This window comes from Pipra filicauda, unplaced genomic scaffold (assembly GCF_003945595.2).
Source record: "Pipra filicauda isolate LSUMZ 115617 unplaced genomic scaffold, ASM394559v2 scaffold222_size1277272_pilon, whole genome shotgun sequence".
Taxonomy (NCBI): Eukaryota; Metazoa; Chordata; class Aves; order Passeriformes; family Pipridae; genus Pipra; species Pipra filicauda.
The window spans coordinates 1165760-1191214 of NW_024104335.1; the positions used below are offsets into that span (position 1 = coordinate 1165760).

At 37.0% G+C, this 25455-nt stretch overlaps 1 protein-coding gene across 1 annotated transcript in view; it reads left to right on the forward strand.

Annotated features, from left to right (window-relative positions):
• Positions 1–3705: 3705 nt before the first annotated feature.
• The window catches only part of LOC120323270 (potassium voltage-gated channel subfamily KQT member 1-like), a gene marked incomplete at its 3' end in the record, with an annotated part of 37974 nt that continues 16224 nt past the window's right edge, over positions 3706–25455 (forward strand). The window contains exon 1 of the mRNA XM_039381420.1: positions 3706–3739. The remainder of the gene's footprint in view (positions 3740–25455) is intronic.

Below are 25455 nucleotides of genomic sequence, written 5' to 3' on the forward strand. Positions count from 1 at the left end.
TTTCCTGTGCACATTTTAGCCTGGAGCCATTGGTCCAGCCTGTCTGAACTGATGACAGTCTTCCAGGTGCTGTTCTGATCTTAATCTTCTGGCTGAACCACAGACCTAGCATGGTAAGCTATAAATCTCCCCAGGTCACCAAGAAGTCTGCTGGTGTCATTTCTAATTGACCTCGGGGTAAAGAGACCAGCTTAGTTCTTAATTTCCTAGGTTTACAGATTCACAGGCTGGCATTTCCAAAGCGGTGCTCATGACTTTTCAGTAATAAATTACATTGAAAAGCCTACAGCAACAATAATTTATGATCTTTCTGCTGGTCTTATAACGCATGTTAATTGGAGGAAAAAATTATTTATAGAGAGTTTTCAATGGAGTATTGGGAGAAAAAAAACAGCATTGGAAAGCCAGTGTTTTCTACAGTGTAAATTCTTTTGTGTAAACATATTTAGAATTTTCTGAGGCAGTAGTAAGAAGAAATAGACTGTGGTATTGGAGGAAAAAGCCAATCATTGCATAATGGGAGACTTTGCAGTATATTTCATGGTGCTTATTGCTGAATAGCTCAGCATTTTTATGCTGGGGATGGAGAACGGGCTGGATCTTTGGTTGCACTAACTGTTCTTTTTTAAGTTGTGCTAGGCATAAGAGGTTGCTCTCTAGGTGTAATATTGTGAAAGGATATGAGGAATTACTTCAACATCCAAAAGAATAGAAGTTCTTGGTCAATTTTACGTGAACTGGTCTTTCAACAGAATAAGAAAACATTTTGCTCAATACATTGCCGTACTTGAAATTCAGGTGTTAGGAACTGATTCAAAGCTCATTGAAAAATTCCTGGCGAACTTGCTCTCAGCAAAACAGAGAGTTGTTTAGTTGTTAAAGGTGATTTTAGATGTATCATTCAGAATTTTTTTTCAAAGGGAGAATACAGTTATTCTCAAATTAAGGCACAGTTTGTTAGCACAGATTTGCTATTAAAATCCTTTAATGCAAGTATTTCCTTTTTTTTTTTTTTTTTTTGTATTCTACCAGCCTTTTGAGTACACGTGCATTTAAAGTTAGTTAAATGTTATTTTGATGTGGAATAAGCCAATACTGAACTCCTTTAAGTCTGAACAACAATTTCATACCTAGTCACAATTCCTGGAATTCCTGGAAAAATTCAAGATTGTTAGCTCTGATTCTTATCAAACTACATTTTCAACTAACACTGCGTAATGAGTATCTTACTTTTTGCCCATTTTCCAGTGCTGTTCTGGGCTCAGTTACTGCTTCTGAACTAATCCTGAATAACATTATTTTATAATCTTTCCCAAATCCTTCGGAAACTTTTCCAAAAGACTTCTTGGGAAAGCTGTGCTGTGTAAACATTTCAGAAGTGAGACAGAAGAATTTTCTACCCATTTGTGAAGAACAAAATACTAAGCATAAACATGGTACTTTTACCTATTAAGTAAGATTGAAGCATTTTGGAAAGCTGCCTTTTAACTGTTCTGGTTTTCAATATCAGCTTTATGATATCTTTAAAAAGTAATTTAGCACCTTTCAAAAATACAGCACTAATTTCCTGATAGACAAATGAACTTTACTATTAGGTTTGTTTTGGGAAGAATGACTCATTTATTCAGTTCACCGCTACTGACTGGTTTTAATTTGTTATTGATTCCTTACGGATTGTCCAAGTCACAAGTTATTTCTTAAGAGTAACGCCACTATTTAATTTGGCATTTCTGACCCAAGCTTAGCTCATACACGAAGCTGTGGATTTAAGACACTTAAATTAATCAGCACTCAGTCTAGTCTCATACTTGTGGATTACATTTATATTCCAGCGATGTTACTGGAATGGTATAAGCAAGGCACAAAAATAAATACACTGAGCCAGGAAAAAATAAATTTCATCTTTCAACCATCTTTCTGCTCTGTATGGTCTGCTCCTTTCTTTTAACCAGTTAATTCTGTAACAAACTTGTTTTAGAGAAATGTGCAGCAAGGTCAAGTCATGATGTCCCCTGGGACAGGGAGCATGGTGTGGAACCAGCACATAAGTGAGAATGCAGATCCATGTCTTACTCTGAAGTAAATGTCCAATTCCTTCCAAATTCTCCTCAGAGGGTTTGTCATAACCTTACCATGCAATTTCATTTTTTCCAAGTTAATTTCCTGTAGTAATTGCTGCAAATATCTGCTTAATGTTAATACACTTACAGTATGCTTTCATCTGAAAGACACAGGAGTTTTTCCAAGATGTTTTATATCCCATGTGAAGTCCTTGGTTGTATCTACTCAGGCTGTTTTCCTGTTTTCTGACACCTGGATGTTGAATATTAAGTATCAGTGCAGGAAGTAATCAAGAAGATTGCAGCTAGTAATTGACATAACTGTCCCTCAATTTAAAATTTAACAAGGAAATCTAGTAAATTAGCATAATGAAAAGAAAACGTAGTCCAGTCACATGCGGGAACACTAGCCGAGGTTGAGAAATAATATGGATCTTACCTAGCAAAATCAACAGTTACCTCCAAAAATAGAGGAAGAAAGAAGTTCTCTAGGAGTTAAGTGATTTCCTTTAGCTGTTTTCCAGCTAAGTTCTTCCCTGTTCCTTGATGTTTGATGATTCTCATATATGTGTATGTAGAAGTGACACACACATCCTTACCACCACCAGCCCCAGCTCTCCCTCCCTCTCTCTCTGTAATACTCTATGCTTCTGCTTCTAATGAATTTAGATAATGTTAAAGGCTTTAAGACACCAAAGTAAGTGCCTATTTAGTTGGATTATCAAACATAGTCAAACTAATTAGGTACTCAGCTCACTTAGGAATGGGTCATTGTAGGCAACTTTGTCCCCTGTCACCACAAGCTGGACTCTACCTGCTGGAGATGAACATGTCGTGAGTCCCAGGAGCCTCATATGATAGTACAGCATTAAGTTGCTTGCTATGTCTAAATCCCAGTTAGAAAGGAAACGGTGTTTTCCTCTGTAAAACGTAGATGAGCATTGGGTTAAATCGCTGATGCTACTTTTTAGTGCTGTCAAGGAATGCTTCAAGAAGGACCCGAGTTTCTGTATTATTTGGATGACAAGATCGTTTCCCTACAGTTAAAAAGGAAGAGAGTTGCCAGCAGTCTCCTCAGTGTGTATTTCTTTTCACCCAAGCCCACTTGCGTCGGGTGGGTTGAATTCAGGCGAAAGCCTGTGAAGCTTTGCCTCGTTGCTATCAGTGTGTGTAGCTGTACAGAGCAAAACACCTCTGTTGGCTGATGTGCACACGCACATGCAGCTGGCTGGAGGTCTGACCTCTCCTCTTGCAAGATTTAAGGCTGAGAAGAAAATTCCCTCTGAGGGGTGAACGTAATGACTTTTTGATCCCTTGAGAAATGCTGTCGTAACCCTGCCTAGATTCTCACACTGTTTGGATTTTATTTTTAGCTTTGGCATTCTTGAAGGTTAATAAGCATAATGTTGCTGAAATAACTCTGCCAGTGTAACATTACCTGAATAAAGTGTTAAGCAGTTGAGTAATGAAGCTGAAACGATGACTTAGGGAGAAGTACATGCTATGAATGGCACCATTTTTTAGAAACAGGCCTATTTTAGGTTTGTTCTGCCAGTGGGCTTTTGACTTCTTGTTGTTTCAAAACACTTGCTAGAAAGTGAGCCACAGAGAAGCATGTAGCAAACATTGGAATGAGTGTTTCCTAGGAGTGGGACCAAAAAGGGAAGTACGAGAGAGAGGTAAATTGCACATGTACTTCTTTGTTACTCTAAACTTAAACTACTGAAACACTTTAAAAGAAGGCTTTTACCTGTAATATCTGCTGCAGAAACTACTGAGTGTTCATTCCTAGTTTTTTTTTTTTAATATTTAAAAACACATGAAAAATGTCTTTCCACAAACATTGTCTAATTTGGTTAAATTTTATATTTGTTCCTATCTACTGGTTTTTATGATACAGAAGTTTTCCACTACCTTCATTTTTAATAAATAAGTCATGTGAGATTTTTTGGTTATTTGGTTACTGTATTGCATAGGTACACCTTAAAAAAAAAGGAAAAAAAAAAGAAAATCTAGTGGTGTAAAACCGAACCTGCCAATTACTTCTGAGAAACTTAACACAAGAGACTTGTTTGTAAATGTTATGAATGGTACTCAATGAAAACTTTGTTTGATTTCACTTATGTTTAGTATAATTTGTTCTGCTCTAGGGCATCCTGAGAATAGGAGATTGTACGCAAATGAATACTGAGTGAAGCAAAGATCATTAAGAGAGGAACTGGGGGGGAACCACACATGCTGGACACAATTATGCGTGTGTGTTATATTATGCTATCTTGGACACATCAGCACTGACTGCTTTGTTCCTTAGAATGACCTTTGATCAAGAGAGACTGCATGTGTCTTTGGTCATTCCCACATCCTAGGCTACTGTAGATGAAGGGAATTTCTGTGGTGTCTTAACTATAATCTCACTGGGAGCTGCCTCATTGTGTGCAAACACTCTGGTAGATGTCTGCCTTGTTGGGAGTTTACAATTGGAGGAAAGGATGGTGGCATTACCTCAAGCATACTAGGCATTGTGCCAGTGTAACTGAGCAGATGGTGACCCATGGGTCATGGGACTATATTTCTGAGATAGATGGGAAAGGAAATTCTACAGTTTGCAGACCAGATGGAGAGTTCTCACAGCACTGGCTATAAGGAGTGTATCTACACGTGTGTCTGTGTGTGTGCATATGGTGTGTGTGTAAGAGAATGTCAAATCAGGGTAAAATTGCAAGTGGATATTATTTAGGAAGAACAACTTACCAGTGGCGTTTATGCAAGATGACGTCAAGTAATAAAGGTATTTTACATGGCTGTTAAATGCACTAGGTTCCCACTAGTTTCTGTACTACAGTCTTTTTTACATTACACAACATTTGAATTAGTTCTATATAAAATGTCTGTAATTAAAAAGCGCTATTGTTTTTATTCCAAAAAGATAAGTTATTTACTTTCTTTCTAGTATTCACTTTATCCAGATTTTTCTTTCAAAGCGGGGTTCATTTCCAAATAAATTACTTTTTTTTTTTTTTTTTTACAAAGAGAGCACCGGGTGCAAAGTTTCTTTACCTAAAATGAGGTTCTCTGTCTGCCAGAATTGCCTTCTTTCTCCTACTTTTTTTTTTTAAGGTTTTTGGGTGCTCTCAGTTGGCTCATGTGATGGATGATTTTAAAGCAAAACACTTATTCCTCAAGCAGTAAACAGAGGTCTGGCTTCCAAATGACAATATTTGTATAGGTTTTATTTGCAGTTTATTTACATTGAAAAAATTGCTGCTATATTGATCTCAAAACATAGAAAGTGTTTGATCTTTGGGAGTAGAATATATACTTCACTAGATGGACTAACTTCTGGCAGATTTTTGAGTATCACAAAATGATATATGCATCACTAAAATAAGAAAGAGAGTGATTTCTTTTTCTGAGAAATTTCCTTTGATTCTCTTTTAATGAGTCCATTAGCAAGTACATGATCCTTAGGCCATTCCAGAAAGGAAAATTCAATTGTAGGATCTCTTTCTCAAGATGGAAATTGCATAAAAATCAATTAAAAGAGCCTCCTCCTGGTCTCTCTGCAATGATTGTGACTCCAGGAAAGGGCAGTTATTGTGCATTGTTCAGAGTTTAAAAAGAAAGAGAAGTCTTGAGCTCTTTTTGCTTTGTGATTTGTTTTCCACCTGGAACTTAACTTTTAAAGAAAACAGTTCAAGAGGAGCCTAAGAAACCCTTTAAAGAATGAAGAGCATAAAATTAATAAATATCTTCAGAAACACAAACTATAAGGTAGGCCATAAATTTCTGGTTGCTGTTATATTTCATCCTCAATCTAAAGAAGCAAGGCAAATGGAGGTAGTAGCAGCTGTGCTTTCCAGTCAGTAAAAAGTATATACAAAAAGGAACTGCAAGAACAGTATTTGACATGGAAATTTCTAAAAGATATTGTCTAGAGAATTTTGTGTTTCCTTCATTTTCCTTAAAGGGCAGTATTCACTAAGAACTGGATATGCTGACATCTTTTATTTGAAAAACTTCAGAATAATTTTTCACCATCGTTTTCATTTTTCTCCTGAATTTTAATGGTATTTAACCCTATCCCTCAAAGGTACCTTTGTGCCTTTTAAACTCAGTGTGGTGGTTAAAAGCTTTATGGGCAGTTTTAGAACTGGAGTTTAACATTTAGTTTTGTTTGTACTGAACAAAGTTGGGAAAACTAAGAGGGAAGTTTGGGTTTGCTTTAAGTGGTCAGCAAGTGGTAGGAGTCAACAGTACCATTTCAAAGCCAAGATCTGGGCAAGATTTCATCAAGGAGTCATGTCCTTTACACTAGGCACCTTTGGAGAGATCTGTAGGTGCTTACCTGTGGGACAACATCAGGACATGCTGACATGTTCCATGTGGCAGACTTTTAGGTGTTTAGGTCACATTTGTGGGTAGAAATTTTGGTATCTAGGTAGTTACATGCCTCTGAGGTAAGGAAACACATCACTATTTGCAATCAAGATACCTAAAGAGGTAATACTTGTCTCTTTATGCCTGTGTCTCTAATCACAAGGACCCAAGTAGTGAAGCACATGCCTAACTTTTAAGCAGGTGTGGTCTCATTAACTGAAATAGGACTACTCATATACTTATAAGTTATACATATGTTAAAATGCTTGGTTGAACTGGGGCCCAAATTTCTATTTTAATGGAAAATTCATATGTGCAAACAGTAATAGCATAATTAATCTCTTTTCATGAAGTGTTGGTTTTAATAATTTTACTCAGGGCTTATTGTGCATAGAACTTTTCATCTTGAAGGCCTTTTATGAACATCAGTGCAGGGATTTAAATTGGGTGTATGATTGTGAGAATTGCTCAGTGTTATATTTGACTTTGCAATTCTGTACCTCCATGTTCTTGGCAGGAGGCTGCTGCCATACAGCTGGGTTGGCTGAACCAGGAACTTTGGCTCTGTCTCCACTTAGCACCTTGGCAAATTATCTCCCAGGTGGAATTCTGGAGGCTGTAAGTGGTTTCAAACTTCTTCCAGGTCCAGATTTTCAAGCTAATGACTTCATTCACCACTGAGTGAAGCAGAGGTGGTGATGTAGACTGTGTTTGGCATGCTTGGCTCTTGCCCCTTCCTGCTCTTCACCGCAAGCAACTCAGAAATGGGAGAAGGACCAGAAATGCACATGGGCCAAAGTTACATTTAAGATACAGACGTAATTCTTGTTGTGTTCAGAAATGTTTGAAGTATGTGCTCAGATCTCAGCACTGCCTGTATATTAACTCGCTACAGCCTTTATGTCAATGTGTAGGATCTCAGTGTCTGAGGATGGAGGACTAATTCAAAACACATTTCCGAGGTATGAGGAGCATTTGGGGTACAGTGATGCTGCCCATTGATTCCGCTTCTGAGTCTACCGCACAGAGTATCTTACTGTACAAAGGGCCTGGACTGCAGTGATCTTTGAGTTTTCTTCAAGGACTAGAGAAAACCCCGTTGTTCTCCAGTTGGGTTGGCTGACCTGCTTGAAATGAGGTTTCTCATTCTTCCGGGTTGTAGCCGACAAGTAAACCTTACACAGCCGCTCCCTCACTCCCCCCGCAACGAGATGAGGGAGAGAGTCAGAAGGGAAAAGGTGGGAAAACTTGTGAGTTGAGATAAAAGCAGTTTAATAGGTAAATCAGAAGCCATGCACACAAGAAAAACAAACCAAGGAATTCATTCACCCCTTCCCATCAACAGGCAAGTGTTCATCCATCCCCAGGGCAGCAGTTGTTACTGGGGAAGACAAATCCCATCACTTAATATGTTCCCCCTTTTACTCTTCTTCCCCCACGTTTATATGCTGAGCCTGTTGCCATATGGTAAGGAATATCCTATTGGTCAGTTGGGGTCAGCTGTCCCAGCTATGTCCCCTCCCAGCTTCTTGTGCACCCCCAGTCTCTTCACTGGTAGGGTGGATTGAGAAGCAGAGAAGGCCTTGCCTCTGTGTAAGCAGTGCTCAGCAATAATGCAAAAATCCCTGTATTACCAACACTGTTCCAGCACATATTGGCTACTATGAAGAAAATTAAATCTATCACAGCCAAAAGCAGCACAGTGTGACCTTGGTTTTTCTCTGTAAATCTCAGTAGTAGCAGCTAGATGAGAGACCCTAGAATGTGGGGTTTTTTTTCTCTCCCCAGAAGAAAATGTCCTTAAAAGGATGTTTTGGTTACACAGTGTTTTCAGCAAAAGTGCTCCTCCTACTGTTGCAATTTCCTTTTCAACGGCAGATGCTCAAAATACTTACTTCTGTCCCTTTCAGAGTAAAAATTCACACAGTTAATGTTGCAGAAGAGAAATTACCATCTTTTCTCATTTTCTTGTTCCTGACAGGAAAGAGATTAAGTTATGTTTTACAGAGAAGAAGCCTCTTTCATGTGGGTGACTTTATGAATTGCTGTGTGTGACACCAGCCTCCTTGCTGAGTTGTGTATGGCTTGATACAGAGCTTGGAAGATACAGAGCTCAACTGAAATACAGAGAAAGCCCTCTTTTCTGTCCAGTAGTCTTCATGGGTGTTGATATTGCTCAGTTGTGCTTTTTTCTCTTCACCTTTCCTGGAGGTAAAGAAGATGTTTAGCTCATATTATGGTCAAGCGAACACATTTCAAACGCATGAAATGAATCAAAATATCATATGAGGGAAGGGAGCAATTAAAGTGCTGCGGTTGCAAACAGGCTGATCCTGTAAAAAGATGAACTCCAGGTAATAGGAGGTCCTGGATTTAATGGTGTGCTAGCGTTCATTTCTAATGTGTGTGCCGCTGTGCTGTGCTTAAGCGATATACGTGGGAACTCCTGAAAGATCCTCTTCACATAACTAATAAGCCACTAGAAATTCTTTAAAGGATCACACCCTTTAAATAAAAGTATTGCCTCATTAGGAATATCAGAAAATAGGGAGTCTGAACAGAGATGAAAATGGAGCTTGTGACTTAACAGTTGAAATGCAAACCTAATTAGTCTGGTATTTTAAAGTATTAACAGGGAACCATAAAAAAAGATGGATTGGAATGAAGAAATTTGTTGTAAAGAAATTACTGGATAGTGACAAAAGCCCAATTTATTAACACTCCATGATGTGGAAACAATGAAAAGGGCATTAATGACTTTACTAGTACTGATTTTGCACCGTTGCCCAAAGTAATTGGTTTATTGACCTCTCTTTAATCCTGAATAGTTCAAAAAATTAATTTCAGTGGCAAAAATTAAGTTCTGTGCAGGAATGAGTTCTGTGAAGGAGGTAGTTACTCATAAATAGCATGGAGCGAAAAAAATATTTTATAAATAGTATATACATATATATATAGTGTGTGAAAGATTGAAACTGATTACAGAAAAGAATACATCTAAACAAATAAATTACAACCAAACACAGACATTTTCAAAGTGATGCATGTAACGCCTTGTAGAAGTCTGGAGACGTGGAGAGGAGTTTTTATAAAAACTAGAAATGAGGAACTTCCTTTCAGGAATGAATTGTTTGGAGTATGTACTTAGAGATACTTGAAATTAAACTGAGAATAGAAAAGAATACCAAATACATCTTCTTATAGCCTCTTTTCTTAAAAAAATAAATATATCTGTCACTAATTGAAAACTGAGGCCTGCATATGCAGATCTAGGATACAGAGAATATTACAGATATCCTGCCTTCCACATACAGCCAGATACGTTTGCAGCAATCTATCACTTACACTGAAGGTCAGATAGAACAGAATTGATTAGCAATTTGTGACTGAAGGAGACTTTTTTAAACTAAGTTTACCATACAAATCTTGTTTGTGTGTTTGTCATAGTCATAATGAACAGGCATAAGGAATTTAATATCTTAGGCGTAACAGTCTTGAATATGGACCCAAAAGACGGATGATGAATAGCAAACAAGTAATTTTGGCTTCTCTTTAGTTTGGCATACACTGAGAACACAGAAGTTCATGGTCAACAGCTGGAAGTGGGTGAAACCTCTATGGAAATCAATGTAATTACAATAGACAAGTGGTCAAAGAATGCCTTGTTAATATTTCCATGTAGGAAGGCACATGATACAATGCAGTGTCTAACACTGCTGTATGTAAAACTATAGTTTGATTGATCAAGTCAGCAAAATTCAGTATACTGTCGCTTTCAGCTATACAAAAAACCAGCACGTGTCAAAGCAGCAATATTACTTCTTTTGAATATTATTTTTTTCTGGAATATCTTACACTCAAATTAGGAAACTTTTTTCAGGCTGTTTTAAACTTGTTTCCTCCAAGAAATGAACGATATAACCAAGTCTCTATTGAGTCAATTCATGGGATCAAATATCTTAGAATCATAGAATCATTGCTTTCCCTTGACTCAAGCTTCTCTCAGTTGTCATTGAATCCCAGAATAGTTTGGGTTGGAAAGGACATTTAAAAGTCAGCTAGACCAACCCCCCCTGCAATGAACTGGGACATCTTCCCCTAGACCAAGTTGCTCAGAGCCCCATCCAACCTGGGCTTGAACATTTACAGGGATGGGGCATCCACAACTTCTCTGGGCAACCTGTGCCAGTATCTCACCACCCTCACAGTAAAGAATGCCTTTCTCTGCTCCTTCCTTTCTTGCCCTGTTTTACTCTTTACCTTCATTAGGAGACTCCTGCCTTCAGGCATTAGTTTACATTTTCTGGCTTATAGTATCCATATGAGAAATATGAATGGTTGTCACTCCTGTCAAGGTTTATAACATTCAGCTGGTTAGGAGATTTGTCTAAATGTAATGTTTAATCTGTAAGTGTTCAAAATGGTTCAGTTAAAAGATGAGGTGGACTAGACTGCAAAATCTCAAATGCTGCTAGGTTTGGAGAACCTTGTCATATATGTTTTATTTCATTTACATTTAGGTGTCTAGAGAAAAAGGTACTTAGCGCTTCAGGTCTCTTGGGGTGTGTTTGCTGACCAGGGTCCTGTTTGTACTACTTGGATATATTAGTGAGATATTTTGTTATAAATCTGTAGTACATAAAGTGTATAATCCTTTAATGGGAGAGAATTAAGTCTACTTACATACCTTGAAAGTTACAAGTGAAAAAAAATAAACTTTTTCTGCATTATTTAAAGAGATAGTAGGAGAAATTGCCTGTTTTTGTTTGCTTGGGGGTTTATTACTTATTTGACTAAGTAGTAAATTGACCTTTAACATTAAATTGAAACTGTGGTTAGTCTTTCTTCACTTCTTTGTGGGGGAAAAAAAGGTTAAAACTATTTCAAAGTAGCTTTTTTTGGATGTGTGATTTTTGTCTTCATGATAGTAGCTGTTATTGCTATATGCCTTCTCTCTGGCCTCCGTGCTTAGAAAAGCAAGCTTAGAAAAGAAACAATCAATTTTGTTTTCTATTCAAACTGAACACTTGGATAAACTATTTAGCTATGATCTTCATGTATCCTTTCCTAAAGAATAGAGAGAACTTCATGCAGGAATGCTGGTATTTTGTTTGAATAGCTTAGTGCTAAATTTTCCTAGTGAGTATTCCTACAGAAACATTCACATGCTGAATTTTATTGTCTACAGGAGGTAAGCTACTCTTGAACAGTATTAAAAATAAAAAGTGATTTCAGGTTGGGGTTTTCTTTCGAGCAGACGAGAGTGTGAGTAATAGTGTTAGATGCTGAATTTCTACCCACTGTGTAAGGGATGCAGTGAATTAAGTTTATTTTAGGATGCCTAACTCTTCAAATTGGCACCGCAGCATCAGAACATGACCGGTGTTCCTACATTCTGATATATTCCTCCCCCGGATCCCTGGTGAGAGCAGTGCGTGTTACAGCATTAATGTTTTTTGGTTGGGCTTTTTTTTCTTCACTTTTAGCTCAGCTGGTTGTTGGAGGCAGCCTTTTCTGTGCAGAGATTTTAGAGCATAATAAAGCTTTCATTCATAGGGAGGGAACCTGATGTTTACTTTTTTTGGCAGAATTCACTAATCACTCACCAGTAAATCTAAAGTAAAAGCAGACGTGTACAGATACTGAAGTGCCTCTATATCCACTGTGACTGGGTGCCTGGGGAAATCAGTCATATCGTGAATGAAGGTAGTTGGATTCGATTTGGACTGAGTTCCTCAGGAGTAAATGTCACTCCAGTGCAATGCTGACAAGGGATCTGTGTGATGTTAATCCAGTTTGCAAGGTGACAGGTGTTCTTACCAAACTAGCTCACGGGCACTTATGTACCCCTCCACCAACCGCTTGACAAAGAAGCTGGGGCCAAAATACACATAGAAACTGGCCTCATTTTCCTTTAAAATGTGTTCCCGAGAAACAATAAGAGAACAAAGAAAGAATGAGTTAAGTAAACAGTAGAATTCCTGTTCTCATTTTATGCAGAAGAAGTTGGGCTTGCACTTTTTTTTTTAGCGCCGTGAATCAACACCTGTTTCCAAAAACTTCACCACAGGAGATTGGAAAAATACCCAGCCAACTTCAAATCAGATAAGCAAATGGGTAGAACCAGTTCCTGGCCATAGGGATATTTGAAATCCAGACTTGAACTTCGCAGATCTCAGTATCTAAGTAAGCCCCAGAATCTGGGCTTATTGGTGTAAATTCAGAGGATAATCTAATCTTCTTTAGTTAAGCATTTACAGTAGTTTACCATTTAGAAATTTGAGGTAAGAAAAATGTAAGAAATGTAAGTGTGAAGGAAAATGCACATCTCATTGTCCCAAGAGAAATTCCTCTCTCACACATTCTTCTGCATTTTGTCTTTTCCGATTCCTCAGGAAACTTGCATCTTCTGAGTCTACTTATTTCTGCTCCCTGCCCTGCATGGCTACTGATACCCTTCTGCTGTCCTGGCTATGAAAAGAGACCAAAATAATATAATATAATACTTTTATGTTTGTACATCACAGCACATCACCACCTCACACTGAAGCATTGGTTCATAACGTCTTTTAAAGAGATTCAAAGACTCAACAAAGAAAAGAATTTTCTCTCCGTTAATGAGTTCAGTGGTAGCTAAGCTTGTTACGAAGACTTTTAGATGATTTTGTAAATAGTAGGGCTTTGAAAGGAAAATGTCTACAAAGCTGTTCTAGATTCCATCCAACAAAGAGACTGTATCATTCGTTTCAAAATGTTAATGTTTTTTGTCTCTTCAACTTCATTTTGGTCAAGCAATCCCATATAAGTCATCTCAGTGCAGCCATTATTTATAGCTAATAATCTCCTTTAGCTGCCAAACCGAAACTAGATCTCCTTCACTCTTGAGCTGAAAGCTCTTTTCTTTCTACAATGTGCTGGAAATGTGCCAATTTACCAGTTCCATTAACTTAATGAGGTCTGACAGCCTGCAGCAAATTTTCTCATAATCTCTCTTGGATTTAAATTTGGTGCTGCACAAACAACTGAGTAGACCAAGTAGTTGCTTTTTAACTCTATATATTCTAACCAAAATTCTTTACACATCTTATAAACAAAGCAGGCTTGAGTCTCTCTTTTTTTGTGAACATTTTTTTAATCATACAGCAATTATTAAATTCACTGATAAACTTTTAAATTTTAACAATAATCTGAATGCAGTATTTATGTTGACCTGTTAAATATCAGTATTAAAACTTCAAGTGCAAGTGATTTTAAGTGTAGTGCTGTTGGTGGTGAGAGAAGGATGGTATTTATTTATTTTTATAATACACCTGAATAGTTATATGAGCTGTGAGGTTATGTCTTGATTTTCACAGACTAATAAATAATCACTCTTATAAGGTCAACAGTAGTTTTAATGCAAGGTTAATCCTTAGCTTCTGTTTCCTAATACTTCCAATGATTACTGTTCACTGAAGGCTGTAGTGTGTTACTAAATTCACGAGAAACAGAATTGCTTGGCACATTAAACAGAACAAAATAAGGTCTTGCTTTCTCTTGCTTGAATTCTATCTTCATACCAGCGACAGTTATATGCTGAAGGCAAAGCTGAAAAAATGGATTATTACTCATTGCAAGAATAGTGGGATTTTATTTGTATTTTTTTAGTACCTCAGGTTTCTCTAAATCTGGTAAACCACTTTAAATTTAGCAGCATGGCATTGTAATAGAAAATTGCTAGTGACATGTTACACTTTGGAAATGAGCTTGCAACAAAGGTTTGATCTGAATTTAAAAAGGTCAGGGCTATTTCCCTTCTCTGTATTAACACTTGCACTGTGAAGTTTTCACTCGCACCAGCATTTCCTGAGAAGCTGTAAATTTTGTCTTGGAAGTGCTTTGGACATTATGAGGCCTCAGTACTTGGGGTAGAAAGTATATCAGAGAAATGCTAAATTTGAAAAGCACCTCAAGTAGAAATATGCCATCTTGCACCGCCTCTTTATGGAGGGTCTCCTTGCATGGACTTTGTGTGTTTAGTATTTTAACGCTTTTTTGTAAGTATTAAATTCACTCTATAAATATTATCAGGCTGAATATTTGTATCTCAGCCCAGTCCGAAGTCTTTCAGTTAACATCAAGTTCTGCAAAATTAATGTGTTAGTCCTCTGTTTAATCTGTGTGGTTTTCCCTATAACAGTCTTTTGGTGATCTGTTTCTGGTTTATAAGAAGGAAAAACCCTTTGGCCTCATCCCTACAGAATCTTGCGTGAGTGCTTCACCTCACACGAGATATTGTCCAGTTCACTCAGTGGAAGTGTTCATGGATTGATAGCATGGAATTGCTACTGCAAGAGCTTAGAATATTTTTAGCCAGTGTTAAATGCATAGCTAAAAGGAAGTTTGGGACCTGTTTTTCTATCTTTAATGTGGGTCAACTCTCATGACTTTGTATGACCAATCTCATCATGTCTATTTTGGGTCATTCTATCATTTCAAGCCCCAGCTTCTCACGACAACTGATTTGTAATTTCCTATAAAGAAGTAGTTGAAAGGAAACATGGGGGTTTGCTCTAATGCTTTAAATGCTGGAAACACTTATTTTCCTCCAATTTTTTTTTTTTTTTTTAATTTAAGAGGAAATAAATCACAGTTTGGATCCCCATACATATCTGATTCTTACATGCTGACAGTAGGGCCATTTACAAAACATTCTAATTTTATGTTCCTCAGCCTTCATGGCATTCCCACCCCCCCTTAGGCAAGATCTTTCTTGAGTCCCTGGATATATTTGGTTAACCTTAATGTCAGAGTTTAAACATTATTATATGTTTTGTTGCTGTTGTGATGTCTTGTGCTCACTCAAGCACAGTCTGAGAAAGAAAGGATATTTTAGGGGGGTTGAGGGACATAGAGGGGCTTTGTATCCTGCTGAAGCATTGAACAGTCTTGTAGCAAGGCTGGATGTTTCTTGCTTTATTTCTGATTATTTTCTGTAAAATCAGCTTCACTCAATACAAGTTGCTTGAAGTGATTGGAGATAAAGTGAAATATTAAAGGAATGGAAACTTTTTTCAGGATATGTACCCTTGAGACAGCAGGTACTGTTAAGTCTGCCTGAACATCAACATAGCAAGAGCATGTAACCCTATAGGTGTCTAATGCCACCTATATATCAGTGAATTGTACTTTGGACTAATGAACTTAGACTATACCATTCATTTATTTTTAACATCAGTGAGCCTAGTGAGGCTGTGTTCCTGCCAATGACCCTGTTTTTATAGGAACAGTCATTTTTAGAAAATGCATTAGTTTCTTGAACAGAACAGCAAATTTAAATGGAAATCTATATAATTGGAAAACTTAGTTAAGAAAACTACATTAAATACAAAAAGTGAGAGATGGAAGTGAAATGTGAATAGAGTTGCTAATAATTAGCAGCTGTAGAGAAATCTATCTGAACTCTCTTTTCTACTTTAATATAGATTTTGCATTCTTGTTTTGTCACTGTGCTATAAATGGTCACACAAATGTTGCCATTCATAGGCACAGAAAAAGGTAGCAGAGGTGGGGACTGGGAAAATCTGTTGTACTGACAGTTTTGAGAGCAGACACAGTGTTGAGCTTGGCTTTTGCACTTTGGCTCTAGCCATAAACCAGGGTTTTCTTCCCTTCAGACCCTTGCTTGTTCTTTTTGCCTTTATAAGCAGAGATACCCAAATATGTTATGTCCGAATATTGATATATATAAAAATATGTTCATAAGTTGGAAAATAACCTGGTTTATATTTGTGCATGTGCAATGTTTTCCTCGCACTTTAATTCATTGTGCTTATAGAAAATAATAGGGTAGGAAAATGTTAGTTCGCCAGTATATACCTCCCTCTTTTTTCCTCATGGTCTTTCTCTTGATTGGTACTTCAAATAATTTCATGGGACTCTGAATTTTTGGCTTTTCCATAGGCTCCCTGAGTAACCTTGGACAAGTTGTTTAATACACCATGTTTTCATAACGTTTTAGAAAAAGATGGCTCTGTGAAGCAAGAAAGTAGATTTCCATAATAAATCTACCAAACAAGTCAGGCATAGCAACTTCTAATGAACCCTTAATTTGTAAGTACTTTTTAATGGGATGAAATTGTCCTCACCAACAGATCAGAGTATTTTGAAGAAACTGCACTTTGACTTTTTATACACAACCTCAGCAGATGCTCAGGCAACTGTCCAGGTATCTAAAGATAATAGAAGGAATTCCGACCCACTGACATCAATAGCAAAACTTTTATTGACTTCAGCAGGCCAAGATTTTACCCCATCACCGATCTGTGCTAACCCTTGTGAAAGGACAGCGCTCTGCAAATAGAAGAAGATGAGAAAGAATTGTAGGGCACATCCTCCTATATTATGATGTCTCTGCCTTTTATGTTCTCTTCAAAAACTGGCGTGAATGCGTAGTTGAATACTTAACTTTAGGATGTGTGAGAAAAACAAAGAATAATGTCATTCTTTTGACATTCCCATGGTTCTTTTTCACTGACAGGTAATTTTATATTTGCTACTTCCAGAACGCTGATTTTAGCACTGTCAATACCAGCATCTATGTTGTAATTTTTCCTGTTTAAACATAGATACCACTTTACCTTTCTTCAGCTTCCAAGAACTTATTCAATCTTCTCTAAGCACATTTTTTAAATAAAAAAATAGTGACCATTGTAAATTATTTATAGTCTTAAGAAAACAGAGAGTATGTTCTTGTTGAATTCAGGAAAAAAAAAAAAGTACTTTCAGGTCAAAAGTTCTCATGTTCAGTCCTCATTGCCAATTATCTACTTACGTGAGGGTATGTTACAAAAACTAAACATTTATATGTTATTATATAATCCACATGTTTTTATTTAAGGCTGTCTTAGTAACTGAGTAACATACATGAGTAACACATAATAGGGCAGATTTTTTATTCCAGTTATTTTAGCTATCTCACTACAACTCCCTGAATCCACTGACTTGAAGAGGATACTTGGATTTTGGCTTTTGGGCCTTTCATTTAGATGCAGATCTGCATATTTTAAAGTGGAAAAGCACCTTGGAAAGGCCTGACCTCATTTAGGGGATACAGTGTTTCCTCCATTTTGTATTCTGTTTCTTTTTTCCTTCCAACCTAGTACTCTGATATTTTCGATAAGGTAGTATTCCCACTGACCTGACTGCAACTAAATAGTTACCCTAATAGCTTGTTATTAATGTGTCCTTGGAAAGCAGCTAAAGGGGTCAGTACAGGCTGTGATCTAGGATAAAACATTTCAGCACCTTCCATACTGCCGGGAAAAAAAGGAGTTACATAAAAAATAAATAAATAAATAAATAAATAAAATAAAAATCACAAATTCCATTTAATCACCTAATTATACAAATATAGCTAATTTGTATGTTGTTCCTCTGTTTTGTCTGGTATATGTACACACAGACAACATATGTAAATACTATTCAAAAGAGGATAATACTTAAACTTATAAAATGAAGGGGAAGGTATACTTAGGTGTATTTAGACTTGCATTTAAGCCTAGACAGAGGCCATCTGGTTATGGGACAAACAATATCAATTTGATAATCTGTTCTGGAGAGCAATGTCATCTAGTCTTCTCAGTGAAAGTGGATAAACATTTGGAGCATTGAGCAAAGATTGCCTCATCTGGAGTCTCTCAGACTCATCCAAATCTCATGGGTTTTTAAACTGGGTCACAAAAGTCTTATGGGAAAAGATTTTGATCTGATTTTTTGCTATTTTGTTTTTTCCTGCTTCCAATTCAGACTGGGAATTCTGCAAAATTGTTCCTTATTGTGGCTTTATGTCTTGGCTTGCAAACAGAAAAAAAATAGCATGAAGAAAAAAATATTTAAGCCTTTTTAAATGTGAAAAGTCCAAGGGTTTTCCAAAGACCAATCCATTTGTTTCCGGTTTGGTCTTAGATTAAGTGAAATAGTTTCTGGTTCAGTTAAAGACCAGACTCTTATAGGTATAAGGCAACTCTGAGACAGGTGGGTAATTGGTAGGATTTGAATAAGTGTTTCGTAGATGTCTGTCTGCATCTTTAGGAATTTATTTAGTATGTTTTAAAAAATCCAATGTTACTAAGAAGTGCTAGAGGCTGAAATTCTCAGTTACTTGCAAAAAGCACATTTGCCTTGTACATTAAGCAGTGCTGTTCTTAAGAGACGGAACTTTTCATAGGTCATAACTTTTTGTAGGTGTCTCACTGGTGTTGCTACAAGGATTAAATGCCCATAGGAAAAGCAGCAGTCACAGCCCCACAGAGCTGCTTGTCAACAGATATGAGGCATGACATGAAAAAAGTCATCACTGAGTACCTGATCCCAGAAATGCACAGCAGAGTCCCTCTGTCATGCACACTGTCATCAGGCATTTTCTCTCCACAGGGCATTGGGTGTGCTTGGCTCAGAACATTGATTTTTAAGAGCTTTCTAGGACAGCACTCCAGGTTGGAGTCTCTCTGCCTGTAGGCATCTACTTCAGTACCCAAATTTGTTTGCAATTTGTCTTATTTTGGTTGGATTTTAAGCAATTTATCAGCTTGGTTTTCCTTGCATTCAGACCAGACTGTCATTTCATTTAAAACATGAACATAGAATTATTTAGACTGGAAAAGACCCTGGAGATCATCAAGTCCAGCCATTAACCCACACTGCCAAGTCCATTATCAATGGTAAGAAGATATCCTGTCAATGATAAGAAGATAATAACATGCTTTTTATAATCAATGCTTTTTATACTTGCCTGTGGAAAAGTAAATCTGTCCAGTTCTTCCACAAAGCAAAACATCTGTAAAGTGATTGCTGGCATTATAATTAAAAAGCTGGCTATAAATACCAGTGTACTCCCAGTATATATGCAAAGTGCTTACTAGGAAGTGCCAATGAGGACTGGTAAGTCCTTTTTCTTCCAAAACAGCCGTAGTGTCACAGAAGTTTGGAAAAACAAGCTTTTGCTTGGTTGCAAGGAATCTGTATCATTAGTTTAATGCAGAAAGCACAATTGCAGAACTAATAGCTACATTAAAAGCCTAATTTCACTGTGTTGCTATTATATACCATTAGATTCTATGGCTAAAGTGACAGTATGCTATGAAGGGCTGTGAAAATGGAGATAAGTAACTTATGACTAATACAACAGAGAGGAGGAACCACAGGACAAATCCAGGAAACATAAAGGTGAGGTGGAAAAAAAAGGTAATTGGAAAGTGTAGGAAAGTCAGAGGAGAAGAGAGGGGCCAAGAGCTAATATGAAGGAAAGTGGCTAGGGGAGAGAGCTGGCTCACAGGGGTATGGTGAGAAAAGAGAAGAGAGCCTGGTGCAATGTTCTTCTAAGTAAGACTTTCGGGATTGCCTGTCTAATTAAATCAAAGAAGTTTGAACCAGTTGAGGGTTTGGCTAATTGCAGCTGATTCTACCTCTTTTGCAGGAAAGACACTGGAGAGTGAGAAGTATGTGTGCATCCCATCTCACACACACAGAAAAGGAAATTATCATAATATTTTTAATGCCAAGCAAGATATCTCTCCGCTTTCTTAAGTAATGTTTGCCATGTGTATTGTGTATGCTGGATGATGTTAATCTTGAGGTGGGAATCTCCTAATTCTCAGATAGGTGTAGTAGAATTGATAGCAATGCTGAGTCCTCCTTAATTCCACTACTAGTGTGTTCCCTCAAATGACTGTCCATCTGGGACTGTAGTCACTCCTCTGGACTTTAGTAGTTTAGTTTTCATTTCCATTTAACTTTCTCTGTGCTGATACTGCCAAGGGAAACGCGTGGTTGTATTACTTCTTTGAATACTGAATTCTGTGACTGTATTGGTGCCACTGAAAAAAAAAGTATTTCTAGAATAAATAAAGCCCACTTAAAACTGGCCAGGATCAAGGGGTACCTGTCTGCTGAGCTGAACCTCAACCCTTATTGAGGAATTGTTGCTTTGCAGAAATGTGTGTTGCAAAACTGCAAAGTTACAAAGTTATTTGATATTTCTAACAAAGTATTCAACTGTTAATCATTCTGTAAACATCACATATTTACACAGTGAAATAGGAATATTAAGAAAAATATTTTTTTCTGTGTAACAGAAATTAAATTGAAAGGTACAACTGGCTTGTTAACAGTTTCTTATTTGAGAGGAGAAAGTAATTAAAACACATACTGTTTTCTGTATTTAACTTAGTAGAGAATAATTCTAGGTGAAAATATTACATTGTTGAGTTGTGCTTGTGCTTTGAAGCTGCAGAAAGAAACAGAGTTCACATACCAGAGTAGTTAGTCCCAGCCAGTTTTTGTCTCCAGCATATCAACTCATAAAATTTACCTTCTTTTTGCAATAGTAATAATACAACATATTCTTTAACTTTTAGATTGAACAGGAAAACTTGGATGTTTCAAGTCAGATTTTTCCACGCAAAAGATAGGAACCTGGTTAATAAGTGTATATCTAGAATCCTCCACGATATGTAATCTCCATTTACTGTCTTAAATGTTTTCTTATATATACTAATTTTTCAAGTTTCTACTGATCATTTGGTATGCTAAGCAAGTGTGTAAGTTCAGGCATTGTGTAAGTTCTTGCCTTGACTTCAATAAGTCTCGTGGTCCTTCTCGTGGTCCTGCACCCGCTGTGGTGAGATGGGGACTTCAAAGCAGCTCGGTACATTTATGCAGGAACTTTTGCACTGGACGTGCTTTAAAGAAGGGTTTATCTATCCATTTGGAATACATAATTCAGTAAATGTGGTGCAGTCCATATTTTTAGTGGCTTTCAAGATGCAAAGAACCTCTCCCTTCTTACTTACAGAATTTGAACGTCTGCTTACGTATGGAATGGGTCAGGTTGCCACAGTCATTTAGGTTATCCCATGGGATTTTTCAGAACTGTGTATCTCATCCTAGTTAGATGGGCTGATAGACATCTTTGAAAATCCCAGTGGGACATCCATAGGTGTTTGTACGCAAATATCGTTGTGGGTTCACAAGACACAAATGTGAGATCTAAATCTAAGCATCTGCAGGACTACTAAAGTGAAGCAAGGGAGGATGTTCTTGAAAAATACTGAGGCTTGAAAAAGCTGTAGTGATAAAAGGATGAAGATAATGCAGTTAAAAGTCTAATCTTAAATTTTTCATGAAGTATGAATTTGTTAAAAATCACTCTTTGGTTTGAAATAGTTTCAAAAGAAAAAAAAAAGATGTGATTGTTGTAGTTATGGAGATTTTCTAACACATGATTTGACCTATCAAATGCTGGTCGTAAGAGTGAATTGTGCTAATAGCATAAATTCTGTCTTACACTCTGTTTTCCCCAAATCTTTCTTTGCACCTACAATTACGTGAAAGCATTTTAAGAAACTTTTTTCAAAACAGCTCAGATTTTTTTAGGTTGTCCCTCTGATTATTGTAGCACAAAATTCTAGCCATGTCTGCATTTTTTGAATGCTCCCACAACATGCCCAGTGGCTAAGATTGAATTCTTTTTCATTATGCGTTTTCCTAATGTTCTCAGGTAGCTATTTCTTCACTTGAAAAAGCTTTGGGTGCCCATCATTGCCACTTTAGAGACATTTTTTCTATGAATTGTAACCTTTTCAATGAAGTACAGAGACACCCTAGCTTTTCAACAGGAGACATGGACAAAAGTACCCCTTCACTGAACTGCAGCCAATAAAGGGACAGAGCTTGAATTACCACAGGCAAATACTGTGTGTGCAGATGAGTGATCTTGCAGTAAGCTTAAAATTATCTTTCCTCTTCTCCTGTCCTGTGTTGGTTGGTTCAGAGTTTGCTTTAAAACATTACGTTGGCGTAGAGATTTAACATGGCATACCATCATACTTTATTTTAATCCGAGCCCATATCTGTTTTTAATCATACCATTGTGTTATGTATATGAGTGAATTTCTAGAAGTACTGGAACTCTGACAGTGACAAGGTATAGACTAGTGCGTCTTGGCAATGCTGATATTCCAATCCATTCTTTTACACTATGTTTTTTTTATTTAAATTAAAAAAAAAAAAAAATCAAGAAAAAGGCTGTGTCTTAGGATTCATTTTGGAATAGGCTTTGCTGGGTTTGGGTTTTTTCATCCACTGAGGGGCTAAACTGATAGAAAAATGGTTGGGGATCTTGAGTGACAATAAATAAACACTATATCATCTTAATGCTCTTACATATTTCTGAAGAGAAATTATTGCTAATGTGTTAGTATTAGTTCTCCTATTGCCTGATTAAGGAGTTTATAATGTTACGGTGAGATGACAAGCAGCTAGTTACTTCTTTTCCAATGAAATATAGCCTGATATTCAAAACCAGAGGTCTGTGTTTGCCAGGTCTTGCTCTATAGGAGAGATCCTAATCTCAATAAGATAAACTGCTTAAATAAAAGTTGATGAAAGAACAGTCCGAAGAGTGGATTATGCTTGAACAGTTTTACAGTGCTTTGCTTTAGCACAATTCTGTGCTTGTGTCCTTAGGGAAGTCTGAAGTATTCAGTGTTTACAGAATTGTATTAATCTTGATTTTTATCAAGTTAATTTCTGTTCAGTACTTGCATATTCATTTCCATTTTGTACTGGGAAGGAATTATGGGGAAAGGGTTAAGAGCATGCTTGCTCTTCATCTGTTTTAAATCCATAAATGTGAGCCCCTGTGCTGTTTCTAGGTTTCAGATTACGCTCTGTGATTTATAGGGAAAGGCTGTTCTCCACAAGTTGAAATCCCATGTGTTTCTCCACCATTGTAAAATAACAAATCTTGGAGAATGCTTCCAGTTGCAAAAACTGCAGTCTTGAACTACATTTGTAACTGCGTTTTTTTCCTGAAGTGATGGCTTTGACTTGAGAATTGTAGTCTCCTTGTCCAAATGCTATCTGTTCACAGTTTGCTGTGCTTTTCATTGCAGCTTACACAAACCACAGCAACACCCTCATGTTTACAGTTTTCTTTCAGTTTATTTTTGGAGGCTACACCCACTAAAAAGTGCAGCTGTGAGAAGACACTTATATCACTCTGCATAAGTTACATCCAGAGCCCCTACAGAGATGGCAGGCCAGAAGCCAAGGTGACCTAACAGTGCATCAGCTTCCAGTCCCTTCTGTTGTCTCATAGTGAAAATAAGGGCAGAATTTGGCCTCATGTTTTTCAGTTGATATCTGTGGCAATGGTGGGAGATTTTGACATGGTACGATTTCAGAATATAGGGTTTAGAAAGAGCTTCACAGCAGCGATTTCCACTTTTTCTTTCTCATTATTGAGCAGCAGGAGAATTTGCCAATCCCCTCTGTAATAGAAAACAACATGGAAAATGTTGGGATTTCCAAAATAATTGAAATATTGCCATTCACATCAATGGCTTTTTCCTTTCAAATATTTTTTTCCTGCTCTAGTTCTTGTCTCTGCAACAGGAGATCTGCTTTGTTTTGTCAGTCACAACTGTGCAATGACTTTCATTTGTCTTGAACCGCTGAGAAACTCTCTTGACTTACTTACTTTGCCTTGGTAGAATAGCTGATATTGTGAGGATGTATGAGCGACTCTCACTTCTTGCCTATGATTGCTTTACAAGGAAGAGACAATTTTTTATACCTATTCACCATTTATATTTATAATACACATAATTATATATTTATAATACACATATCACTGAGATGTAGGAAAAAACTGAAGGAAGTTCTGGCTAAGTCATTGTGTGAGGTTAAATAGTGCAATATTGTTTTGACCTTCCATGGATCCCCTGTGAACTGTGTCAGTAGTTGACCCAATGAAAGCTTATTTCTTTTGTCTCAAAGCAAAAGTTTAAATGGATGGCAGCAGTAGTATTACATGATGAGTCTTAATTAAGATGTGAGATACAACATATATTAAATAAGCATATTTTATGTAGAGTAGAAACAAATAATTGAGGAATCTTAATGAGTTACGTAATTTTGATGGTTTTACATCTCATACTCAGCATTTAGTACTTTTGTGTACAGGTTGTATCTGATGTGAATTCTGGGCAGTGCAATTTAAGGCAAATAGAAAAGTCAAACTCAGCCTTGAGTTTGCAGGGGTCTTGTAGCTCTCCATGATGAATACAGCAATGAGCTACTGTGTAGTGTAAAAAACTTCTTGAGCATAATGAAGTAGTGTAACATCAGCCAGTTAAATATTCAAAAGTTATTGTAAGTTTAATAGGTAAAAAATAGAGAGACAAATAACCATAGAAAATATGGTTACTTCTTCTTAGTGCCACTGATTGTAGCCCTGAATTTCCTTGTGTAATTCAGAGCCTTAAGTGACAAGCTCTGCAAAAAATATTTTTTTATCTGAAAAGATTGCTCTTAACCAGATGATGCAAAATAGTATCTGTGGTTTCCCATGTGCTCTGAACAAAAAACTCTGTTGTGTTCTGTCTTCAGCTTGTTTAGAAAAGGAGTTTAATGTGTCAGACTGTGTCTGTAAGACAGTGCTGTACATTATTATTTACTTATCTGTAATCTCATTTGTGTCTAGCTACTTTCAAATAGCTTGGCCTTGAAACCGTGTGAAAAAGCAACAGCCTTCTGACTCAATAAGATGCAGAGAGTGAAGAGCTGAATAAAAGTTCACTGTGATTTGATCTGGGTATCAATATCAATTGGTATTTGATAATCACATCACCAAAGTTGGGAAACAATCAACTCTGACAAAATGGGAACTGGTTTGTATATTTTTCCTGCTTTTTCTACACAAATTTCTGGTATCTTCCAAAGATAATTTTATTTTCCTATTTTTTTCCCGTGTCCTTTGTTCAGCTTTTCATACCCTGGTAACAGGCATAAGTTAAAGGGAAATTGTGAAAATATACAGCAAAGGCGACTTAGGATGTGCAAGAAATCTCATGCTCTTGCCCAGTTTCAGTACAAACTGTTATTGTGAGGGTTATGTTCTTAGCTAGCATCACTGTGGGCAGACCACAAGGGAAATCTCTGATGCTACATCTGTTTGCCCCAGCATTCCATTAGT